The 11,201-nt window shown below is 42.8% G+C and overlaps 1 long non-coding RNA gene across 1 annotated transcript; it reads right to left on the bottom strand.

Annotated features, from left to right (window-relative positions):
* Window positions 1-1,733: 1,733 nt before the first annotated feature.
* LOC142485388 (uncharacterized) lies at window positions 1,734-9,336 on the bottom strand. The gene is made up of 4 exons (XR_012798440.1): window positions 9,245-9,336; window positions 7,566-7,676; window positions 4,144-4,253; window positions 1,734-2,772 (listed from the first exon to the last, which is right to left on the bottom strand). It is a non-coding gene; the product is annotated as an uncharacterized LOC142485388 (long non-coding RNA).
* Window positions 9,337-11,201: the final 1,865 nt, after the last annotated feature.

The following is an 11,201-nucleotide window of genomic DNA, read 5'->3' as shown; positions in this document are numbered from 1 at the left end:
CGGGTCGCGCCATAGGCTTTGCCGGCGGCGGCAGAAACGGCTCAGAAAAATGACTAAGTGAGAAATGCTGAATTTTAGGAATCCATATCTCCGGTTCCGGAGGGTTCAGCGGATCAGGGTTTGGGGTATCTGTAGCCACTGCTCCGGCATCGCTGCAGAACCATCCTTGACCCGCTTGGACCAACCCGACGGAGTATGGACCCCCTTGAAGTTCGGGACTTTTCCCATAAACTTCAATGGCAGAAAACCCCCATTGACTTCAATGGCGGCGATTTACCATTGAAAGTCTATGGCGGAGCTGCCCGTTGTTTTCAATGGGGATTTAGTGAAAAGCTGAGATTTCTTTTTCAATGGAGATTTTTGTATTAAAATGATTTAATGTGCATTGGTGTAACTTCGGTTTCTTAGGTCGTAGCAAGTCGCTTTTTGGACCATATGGTGTCCCAGTTCTGGCAATGCGAACTGGGAAGTTTGGACCTGCTAAACCTAACGAAACCGGATATTTTAATACGTTTATGTTTTATGCTTAATAGTGTATCTTAAGGTATGGACAAAGACCCAGAAGAGATTCTTTTGGGCCATAAGGTAGCAGATGGCCCTGGGGACGCCGCTATGTCTAGGATTTAAGTGCTGTTCAAAGAGTTTTATCACCCTCACTGTTTATCCGAAGCCCAAACCAGGGCAGGTCTTAAGTGTTCCAGTTAACACCTTTCAACAAAGGTTTTCCTGCCAGAACTCCAAATGGTAGACTGTCTGGCATTCCTGACGTAAATGTGGGGCTTCAGAAATGAGACCCCCAGAGTTCTACTGCGCATGTGCCAACTAGCAGGGGGGCATGGGTCAGAATGCTTTCCCACGTTAGTGAGTGGCTGGAGGTAATTGTAAACCAATCCCCTGTGCTTAAGGTTAAGAATAGAAGGAGAATGGTTTATAAACTGCTGTCCACCCATATATCCTTTGTCTTCGTTTGCTGATATGGTTACCTGATATCACCTGAATGATTTCCTCACTGCTGAAAGAAATGCTACATCATACTTCTCATTCCCCAACCCTTAAGTAAGTGTACTTCTTGTTCGTTACTGTATTATCTGTTGTGTTCACCTATATTCTAAGGAATAAATACAATTTATTATATCTTAAGCCTCGTTCAGTTCAAACCCAATTATTTTTGTGTAATATTAATAAGCCTGTGGAAGCTATCGTCACAAGGAGGTATTATAGTGTGTATTGTGGGGAGAATTAGTGTGTGTGTTGTTTGGGAGTGATATTCGGGAGGATTGTGTGTGCAGAAGGAAGAATGAGTGAGGGGGGAGTAAGGGAGCAGGATTGAATGAGAGGGGGTCATTGAGTGATAGCGGGGAGGGGAGGGAAGAGTGAGGAGAGTGGGTGTAGGAGGGAGCAGTGCAAGAGACCGTCGGGGGCAGAATACATGGTGAGAAGGGAGGCTGCCTAGAAGCATAAAAATCTACTTCACCACTGTTCTGTACTCTCTTCAATACTCTGTGTTACAGATCTCTCTGGCAAGAAATGGGGTCCAATGGCAAAGACTGCTCTAAATAAGATAGTATAAATGAACACAGAGAGAAATTCCAAAGAGTAACCCAAGAAAATACAAGTGAAATCTAATCGTAAGGTAATTAGTCCCATTAAGTGAAATACATAAAGGAATAGTCCATAAAAAAGCACAAAGGAAAAAAATAGGAGTACTTTATTGTGATGTTACATTTCAGAGAATATAAAATTATAGGAAAACAATTCCACTTTGTTCAGAAAACCAGAAAGTCTTGGTCCCAGGTGGACTGAATTTTTATTGCAAATAAGTTCCTTAATACACAAGTAAAGAATATAGTTACTTATTCTATTCTCTACTGTAAGACGTGCCACATTGCCCAATATTTGGGTACAGTGCCCAGATTGTGACCATGCACTACAGAGGTGAGATTCCCCCAACTCCAATTTGCTACACACTCCAAGAGAGATTATTGTGATCAGAGGTGGAATGAGAGGGGTGAGAAGGGTCGCTGCCCAGGGAGTAGCCTGACAGGGGGTACAGAAATCTCTTTTGGTGCATATATTGCGGAGCTGCATTGATTGACTTGTCAATCAGCTCTGCTGCCTATCCCATTGACATCATGATCCGGCACTGTGATCAGCTGCAGCGCTGACCCAGGTGTGTTAGTGCAGCACTTTACAGGGAGGGAACAGAGGTTGTGGATGACAGATGCTGGGGATAGGCCATGAGTACGGGCCAGAGTAAGGTGGAGACTTTCTGTACTCTGCATACAGGACACTGCATGCATGACAGTGTCTGTGTGTGTGTGTGTGTGTGTGTATTCCAAGTGTCAGTGTGCATAAGTAAGTGTGCTCTGTAAGTATGCCTGTGTGGCAGGTATAGGGGGGTGGTTCAGCTGGAGGAACTTATCCAGGCACAAAAGCACATAGATGCCCCAGATTATACCACCCCAAATGCTGATAATATCCTGCTGCACTTTACAGAAGATGATGCAGATGTCAGTGGGTGGTGGGTTCATTAAATACATCCATCATATCATAGCCACACTGTGCATATGATGTACTGAATCAATCACAGGAAGACATCTCCATGGTAGGGGTAGAAGTTAACAGAATATGTCCAGCACTGTGGTGTGTAGCCCATAAATAATAATTGTGCACATTACAGAACATACTTGCAACTGCAAGATCATTTTGCTGCTTGTAGTGTTTGCTCTTGTCCTGTGCAGTGTTGTCGTAGATCCGTCTCTTCAGTGTTCACTGCAATAAAAGTAAGACATTGCATTAATATTACAGAAGTTTGGGAGCTGAAATCCCACTATGCTGCAGACATTTTCCCTTTGCATAAGATTCTTGTGATTATATCTCAATGATGATCAATAACAACTACATCATAACACAGCCGCTCAATACAAAATATGTATTTGCTATCAATGGTCATGGAGGCCAAACGTCACACAATGTACAGATATACTGCTGCGGCCGAGTTTATTCGAGCATTTGCCCGTTCTTGGCCGCAGCAGTAACCTGGCGCGCGCCGGAGGGTGCCGGGCGCACGCCGAAGCAGCGGAGGAGCGCCCTCCGATCGGGGCTTTCTCCCTTCCGCTGCCGGGTCCGTCGGGTCCCCCGGAACCCCCTGCCGCTGTCCCCCACATCGCGGGACACCAGTGCTCCCTCGGGGAGCCCTGGACGCGCGTGCAGGGGGCGCAGGCACCCGATGACGCGTGACCGTGCATCGGTGATGCGCGGCACGCTGAGGGAGTGCGGCTAGCACGCCGGGGCATCCCCCGGCTTGCGGTGCTAGCCGTGCTTCAATAAAACGTGTCGGTAGTGTAGCAAGGATTATTTCTTCCTCTGGTGCATTATGATGGGATGTGTTGTAAGATTCTGCATTATTAGCATCACTGAATCTTTTGGAAACTGAGTAATATTCTATGTTTTAATGCAATATTATGGATGATCAGCCGGTAAAATAAAGCTTACTGTATCTGTAGCCATGCTCTACCCATGATGTGCTGAATCAATGACTGCAGAGTGATTCAGAGTGGTAAACATGACTGGAACTCATCTCTGAATAGAGGACAGAACAGCAGTGCAGAGTAGGAGGTGAATGTATCTCAAATGGAAGACTTAGTAGCTGTGTGGGGAGTAGACAGTACAGACTGATCAAATAAATAGTTAAAGGAGTATCTTCAACATTACTTGGCTTTGTTATCAACATTGAAGTTTCTCTTGTTTTTTCTGTTCTTTAAATCACTACTACTGATGCCATGTGTAACCTGTACTGAGAGATATACTCTACTGGCCTAGATGAAACCATATGATGCAAACAGGATTCATCCCACTCCAGATTCATATGATTGCACCACTTCAACCTTTAATAAAACACATAGAACTACAGCAGTGCGCTACTGCACATGTTCTTGTTATGAATGGTAGTAGATGTGGTCCTTGGGTCAATATTTCATACAGCAGCCACACTCTACTCATGATGTATTGAATCAACAAAAACCTGCATGGTACAGATCACAGGAAGGGTAGAGTAGAGGGGAATATGTCCAATGCGAAACCCTTAGCAGCTGGATTGTGTGGAGTCAACAAAACGACAAATACTAAATGAGAAATATACACATTGCTTATCTGTCTCTGTGTAGTCATTTTCCTCCTCTTCAACTGTCTTTCAAAATTTCTCTTCTGACAGAAAAGAAACACATGGCTTCAATATTCACTGTTCTTCCCTCCTGAAATAAAAGTTAAGCATTGCATGGTTATGATCATACATACAATGAACCTTGCGCCAAACCATGTGATCCAAAGTAAATCCACCTCCCTCCCATAGCTGTGTTCCTTCTAGAGCTTCTACCACACAAGTCATTAATGTTCGTGACACTGTACTGCAGTCACAGTCTGCACACAAAGTACTGAATCAATTACATCACACTGAAAAGGCAGTCTACATGATGCAATAGTTAACCATAATAACTCTGTCATGCAAATGACAGGAAAACCTATATGTATATCATTAGGGGAGAGGGGAAAAATAATTAAAAAATAAGTGCGACAAATAAAAACAGATTATAGGAAAGTAAATCCTTGCCCTGGGAACTTTACAATCTAATAGAAATGTTAGAAGACTTAAAGAGAGGCAGCAGTTGGGGGAAGAAGTGCAGTAGATGACAATGCTTGTCCTTAATGGTGGGTACAATTAGTAGAAAGCACATCTTGGGAACAATAGTTGTTAGCAGTGACTGTGGGTGTGGGACAGTAGCCACGAGTCAAAGTTTTTTAAATGCTTGATTTAAGTCGTGAATTTTAAGATTGGTCTTACATGTGGGTGGAAGAGGTTATGTTGGCATATACTGAGTGTGAGGAAGTTTCACATGTACGGTGCAGTGATGGAAAATGGTTTCAGGCAAGTGAGAGAACAGTAGAGGTGAAAGAAGTTTACAGGAGACAGTTATGGTTATAGTGCAAGAGACAAGCAAGGGCATAACGAGAGATCAAAGATGATATGCAAGAAGGAGCAGATTAATGGAGAGCCTTAACAAAAAGGTAAGGAGGAGAACTTTGTAGGTGATACAAAAACTTGATGGGATGCCAGGACAGGGATTTAAGGAGATGAGCAGAGACTGTTGTGGGAGAAAGTGAGATAATTCAAGCAGCAGAGTTTTGCATAGGAGAAAGTTGTGAAGCATGGAGGCCTGTTAGTAGTATGTTAAAATAACCTATAGGATAACAGTATACATTGGAGTTTTAGCAGTAGGTTGAGAGGGGAAAGGGAAGATCTTGGCAATATTACAGAGAAAGAGGCAACACATTTTACCCATAGCCGTGCATGTGAATGGAGATGGAATTGAAGAGCCAAATGTTACTCCTATGCAACATGTTTGATGACAAGATAGATGGTAGTACTGTTTACTGTGATGGAGAAAGGGGATAATATGAGCCCAGTGTTAGACATTAAGTTTAAGGCAGTGGAGTGCCATCCATGAGCATATAGCCAGGAGACAACCCAAGAGTAGGGACTGGATTGCAGGAGTGAGAACAGGGGTGGATAGATTTGTGTGTGTATCATCCGCATAGAGATTATATCTAAGGCCAAAAGCATTGATGAAGTCACCAAATGATAGTATGTAGAGAGAAAGAGAGATCTCAGAACAGAGCCCTGATGTATACCCACAGACAGATCAATAGAAGACGAAGACATGTTAGCAACAGAGATGGAGAATGTGTGACAGGAAAGTTATGATGAAAACCAGGATAGAACTTTGTTACTGATACCAAGAGAGAGTTTAGAATATGAAGGAGGAGAGTGATTGAGAGCATCAAACGCAGCCGATAGATCAAGTAGGATTAGTAGGGAAAAACCTTGGGAATTAGCTTTAAGCACAGTCTGTAGAACGTGCTGTACGAAAGGCAGGTTGTAAAGGATCCAGGAGGGCATGTGATTTAAGAATGTTGACACTAGCAATTAGAAGGCAAACAGCATGAGGGATACAGAGCGGTAGTTAGTAAGGCACATAGGGTGTAGTTTGTTTCTGACAAAAGGGTGACCGCTACAGGCTTAAAGTAAGAGGGCAAAAATCCAGAGAATAGGGAGAAATTGAAGATGTGGGTGAGAGTGGGGACTAAGAGATGCAGTAAGGTGTGAGGGGATACGATCTAGAGGGCATGTGGTAGAGGGAGAATAGAAGATGATTAGCTTCCAGCTCTGTAAGAGAAGAAAAGTAGTCAAGTGCAGAAGGAGATTTGGGAAGAAGGAGAGAAGGGGGAAGGGACAGAAGGAATCTCCTTTTGGGTGGCATCCACCTTGCCTCTGAAGTAGTCAAATGCTTGAGGAGAAGTGAAGGAAGGATGGCAAGTGGGAGGAGAAGGTCAGTGGAGGGAGTCAAATACAGAGAAAAAAAACAGCGTAAATTAAATTTGAGTGTTGATGAGTGTGGAAAAAAGTAGTGTATTTAGCCCTAGAGAGCAGCTTTATACAGGACAGGAGACATTTTTACTGTAGAAAAATCAAACAAAGTGTGAGATTTCCTCCGTAGGTATTAAGAACAGCGAGTGGAAGTGTGATGAGTGTGTTTGGGAATTTAGCCAAAGGTGTGGGTTAGAGGGATGAGTGTGTCAGAGCCTATAGGGGGCATATAGATAGGAGGATAGCATTGTAAGAGTTAATAAGATTGTTAGTTTAAGCAGAAAGAAAGAGAGAGAAGAGAGAAGAGAGGTTAGAGTAGATGTCAGAGGAGAGTTTAATTAAGCAGAGGCAAATCAGTGGGACAGGTAAGATGCGGTGAGGGGAATGACTGATTGTGACTGATGAGAGCAGAAGAGGTTATGTACAACTAGAGCCTTGTTAGTAAGAGTGGACATTCCAGAGGGCACAGGAGAAGGGAAGAGAAAAGTAAGGAAAGGAATGTGGATTACATTAGATAGGTTAACACTCTTAGTAGGGAGGCCTGATGTGTATATGAGCCGGTCCAAGATTATAAGAGATATCCCCCAACATCAGCGAGCATAGAAGGAGACACAGAGATAGGTGTAGAGAGAGACAGAGATAGGGATATGTAGAGAGAGAAGGGCGTCAAGAGAATGAGACAGATAGGCGTAGAGAGAGGAGACATAGAGAGAGGGGGCTTTGAGAGGGGGGCGTAGAGAATGAGGGAAGGTGGAAGAGAATAGGATGTGCAGGAGTGCATTTCATTGAGCAGTGCAGAAATAGCTGCAATAGAGGTCTGTACAAATGGTGCTTTGTGTAGACACATGCAAAGGTAGGGGAAGGAAAGTGTATAGAACATGTGGATAAAAGCAGGAGTGTGGAAGTTAGAGAAATTAGAAAAGTTTTACAGAGGAGTGAGGAAACAGTAAACAGAAAGAACAAGAGAGAGGTTACATTGGGATGACGTGCTGTGGTAGAGAGAAATGCTAGGAGAGAGCCTCCAGATATTAGAGGACATGAATTGAGAGAGCAAATGTATAAATCAAAACCGGAGGGGGAGGTATAGCACGAAAGCTTGCACAGCAGTTGATGAAGATTATAGTCTTAAAGTTGCGTGTACCTGTCAGGGCACTCAAGAAGGTCAATGCTCACAAGTGCAGAGTTCATGAAGAAATGCTGAATCCAGTTCCCCTCCAATTTAATTTTAATATAACTTTTTCATTCTTCATTACTGCAAAAAGCAAACAAAACAAAACCACATTGCATTACTATTTTCAAAATGGATTGAATGACATATTCAACAGTAACTGTGTGATGCCAATATTGCCTTCTCACTCGTAGGCCAGTACGGTCAGGTACCCAGTACTGATAAAACAATAAGTGCCCGTACTAAGTACCAATATGAATTATAAGGAAATGTAAAATCTCCAGGTCTCTCTCCATCTCTGCAACAGATATATGGATAAGCCCATATTAAGGCATCACGTGACCGGAGCCGTCACTGACTGGGTATACGCAAAGATGCAGGGAGATGCAAAGAAAGGGAGGGAGAGAGACAGGGAGAAGATGGGAAACGGAGGGAGGCACGGATGGCAGGCCTCTCTCTTTCACTGTTGCATGCAAGGAGCTGGTCCCAACATCCACAAAGTGTGTGTGTATTATTGGTTGTGTTTTATGGCGGTAGGAGGATAGTGTGTATATTGTGTGTGTGTGTGGGAGTATTATATTGTGTGTAGGGTATTATAGTGTGTATATTATGTTGAGGTGCAGAGGAGAGTGTTAGATTGGGTATCTTGTGTTAGGGGGTATTGTGTATATTGTGTTTAAGACTATAATATTATTGGGGAGATTATTATTGAGGAGGTATTAAAGTGTGTATTGTGGGGAGTATTAGTGTATGTATTATTTGTGGGTGACAGATGCTGTGGGTAGGCCAAGAGTACGGGCCAGACTAAGGTGGAGACTTTCTGTACTCTGCATACAGGACTCTACATGCACTGCAGAGGTGAAATTCCCCCAACTCCAATTTGCTACACTCTCCAAGAGAGAATATTGTGATCAGAGGTGGAAGATGAGCAGGGTCACTGCCCAGGGAGTAGCCTGTCAGGGGGCATGGAAATCTCTTTTGGTGCGTATGTTGCCACGTGGCATTGATTGACCGGTCAATTAGCACTGCTTCCTATCACAGTGACATGATCCGGTGCTGTGATCGGTTGCAGCGCTGACCAAGGTGTGTTAGTGCAGCAATTTACAGGGAGGGAACAGAGGTTGTGGGTGACAGATGCTGGGGGTAGGCCAAGAGTACGGGCCAGAGCAAGGTGGAGATATTCTGTACTCTGCATGCCCATCCTGCATGCCCAGGACTCTGCATGCATGCCAGTGGCTGTGGGGTGTGTGTGTGTAGGTATGCCAAGTGTCAGTGTGCATAAGTAAGTGTGCTGTGTGTGTAAGTAAGTTTGCCTGTGTGGCAGGAGGTGTAGGGGGGTGGGGGGCGGGGGGCGGTTCAGCTGGAGGACTTTACCCAGCACAAAAGCACATAGATGCCTCTGATTATATCACCCCAAATGCTGATAATATCCTGCTGTAGATGCACTTTACAGAAGATGATACAGATGTCATCAGTGTTTGGTGGGTTCATTAAATCAATCCATCATATAATAGCCACACTGTGCATATGATGTACTGAATCAGTAACACCAATCACAGGAAGACATCTCCATGGTAGGGGTAGTGTTGAAGTTAACAAAATATGTCCAGCACTGTGGTGTGGAGCCCATACATAATAATTGTGCACATTACCAGAACAACATATTGTCAACTGCATGATCATTTTGCTGCTTGTAGTGTATACTCTTGTCCTGTGCAGTGTTGTAGTAGATCCGTCTCTTCGGTGTTCACTGCAATAAAAGTAAGACATTGCATTAATATTACAGAAGTTTGGGGGCTGAAATCCCACTATGCTAATGACAGTTTCCCTTTGCATAAGATTCTTGTGATTATATCTCAATGATGATCAATAACAACTACATCATAACACAGCTGCTCTATACAGAATATGTATTTGCCATCAATGGTCATGGAGGCAATATGTCACACAATGTACATATATAGCAAGGATTATTTCTTCCTCTGGTGTATTATGATGGGAGGGTGAGATTCTGCATTATCAGCATCAGTAAATCTGTAGGAAACTGAGTGATATTCTATTTTTTAATGCAATATTAGGGTAAAATAAAGCTTGCTGTATCTATAGCCATGCTCTACCCATGATGTGCTGAATCAATGACTGCAGAGCGATTTAGAGTGGTAAACATGACTTGAACTCATCTCTGAATAGAGGGTAGCACAGTAGTGCAGAGTAGAAGGTGAATGTATCTCAAATGGAAACCCTTAGCAGCTGTGTGGGGAGTAGACAGTACAGACTGACCAAGTAAATGGTAAAAGGAGTAACTTCAACATTACTTGGCTTTGTTCTCCACATTGAAGCTTTCCTCCTCTTTACATCACTAATACTGATGCCATGTGTAACCTGTACTGAGAGTTATATAATCTACTGGCCTAGATGAAACCATGTGATGCAAACAGGATCCATCCCACTCCAGATTCATAGAATTGAACCACCTCAACCTTTCATAACAATCACATAGAACTGCAGCTGTGCGCTACTGCACATGTTCTTGTTATGAATGGTAGTAGATGTGGTCCTTGGGTCTTTACTTCATACTGTAGCCACACTCTACTCATGATGTATTGAATCAATGAAAACTTGCATGGTTCAGATCACAGGAAGGGGTAGAGTAGAGATGAAAATGTTCAATGTGAAACCCGTAGCAGCCGGATTGTGTGGAGTCAATAAAACGACAAATACTAAATGGTAAATGAGAAATATACACATTGCTTATCTGTCTCTGTGTAGTAATTTTCATTCTGTTCAACTGTCCTTCAAATTTTCTCTTTTGCAAGAAAAGGAACACATGGCTTCAATATTCACTTCTGTTCTGCAGTCATCCCTCCTAAAATAAAAGTTAAGCATTGCATTGTTATTATGATAATACATACAATAAACCTTGCTCCAAACCATTTGATGCAAAGCAAATCCACTTCAACATTACTTGGTTTTGTTCTCCACTCCTGTTTTTCTGTTCTTTAAATCACTAATACTGATGCCATATGTAACCTGTACTGAGAGTTATATACTCTACTGGCCTAGATCAAATTAAATGATGCAAACAGGATCCCTCCCACTCAAGATTCATATGATTGCACCACCTCAACCTTTCATAGCAATAACATAGAACTGCAGCAGTGCGCTACTGCACATGTTCTTGTTATGAATGGTAGTAGATGTGGTCCTTGGGTCAGTACTTCATACTGTAGCCACACTCTATTCATGATGTATTGAATCAACAAAAATCTGCATGGTACAGATCACAGGAAGGGGTGGAGTAGAGGTGAATATGTCCAATGCGAAACCCTTAGCAGCCGGATTTTTTGGAGTCAATAAAACGACAAATACTAAATGAGAAATATACACATTGCTTATCTGTCTCTGTGTAGTCATTTTCCTCCTCTTCAACTGTCCTTCAATTTTCTATTTTGCAAGAAAATGAACACATGGCTTCAATATTCACTTCTGTTCTGCAGTCTTTCCTCTTGAAATAAAAAAGTTAAGCATTGCATTATTATTATTATAATTATTATTGACGATACATACAATGAACCTTGCTCCAAACCATGTGATACAAAGCAAATCCAC

This window comes from Ascaphus truei, unplaced genomic scaffold (genome assembly GCF_040206685.1).
Source record: "Ascaphus truei isolate aAscTru1 unplaced genomic scaffold, aAscTru1.hap1 HAP1_SCAFFOLD_582, whole genome shotgun sequence".
NCBI classification, from domain to species: domain Eukaryota; kingdom Metazoa; phylum Chordata; class Amphibia; order Anura; family Ascaphidae; genus Ascaphus; species Ascaphus truei.
Note: the sequence above shows the minus strand (reverse complement) of the source record. Positions and strands in the feature narration are given on the sequence as shown.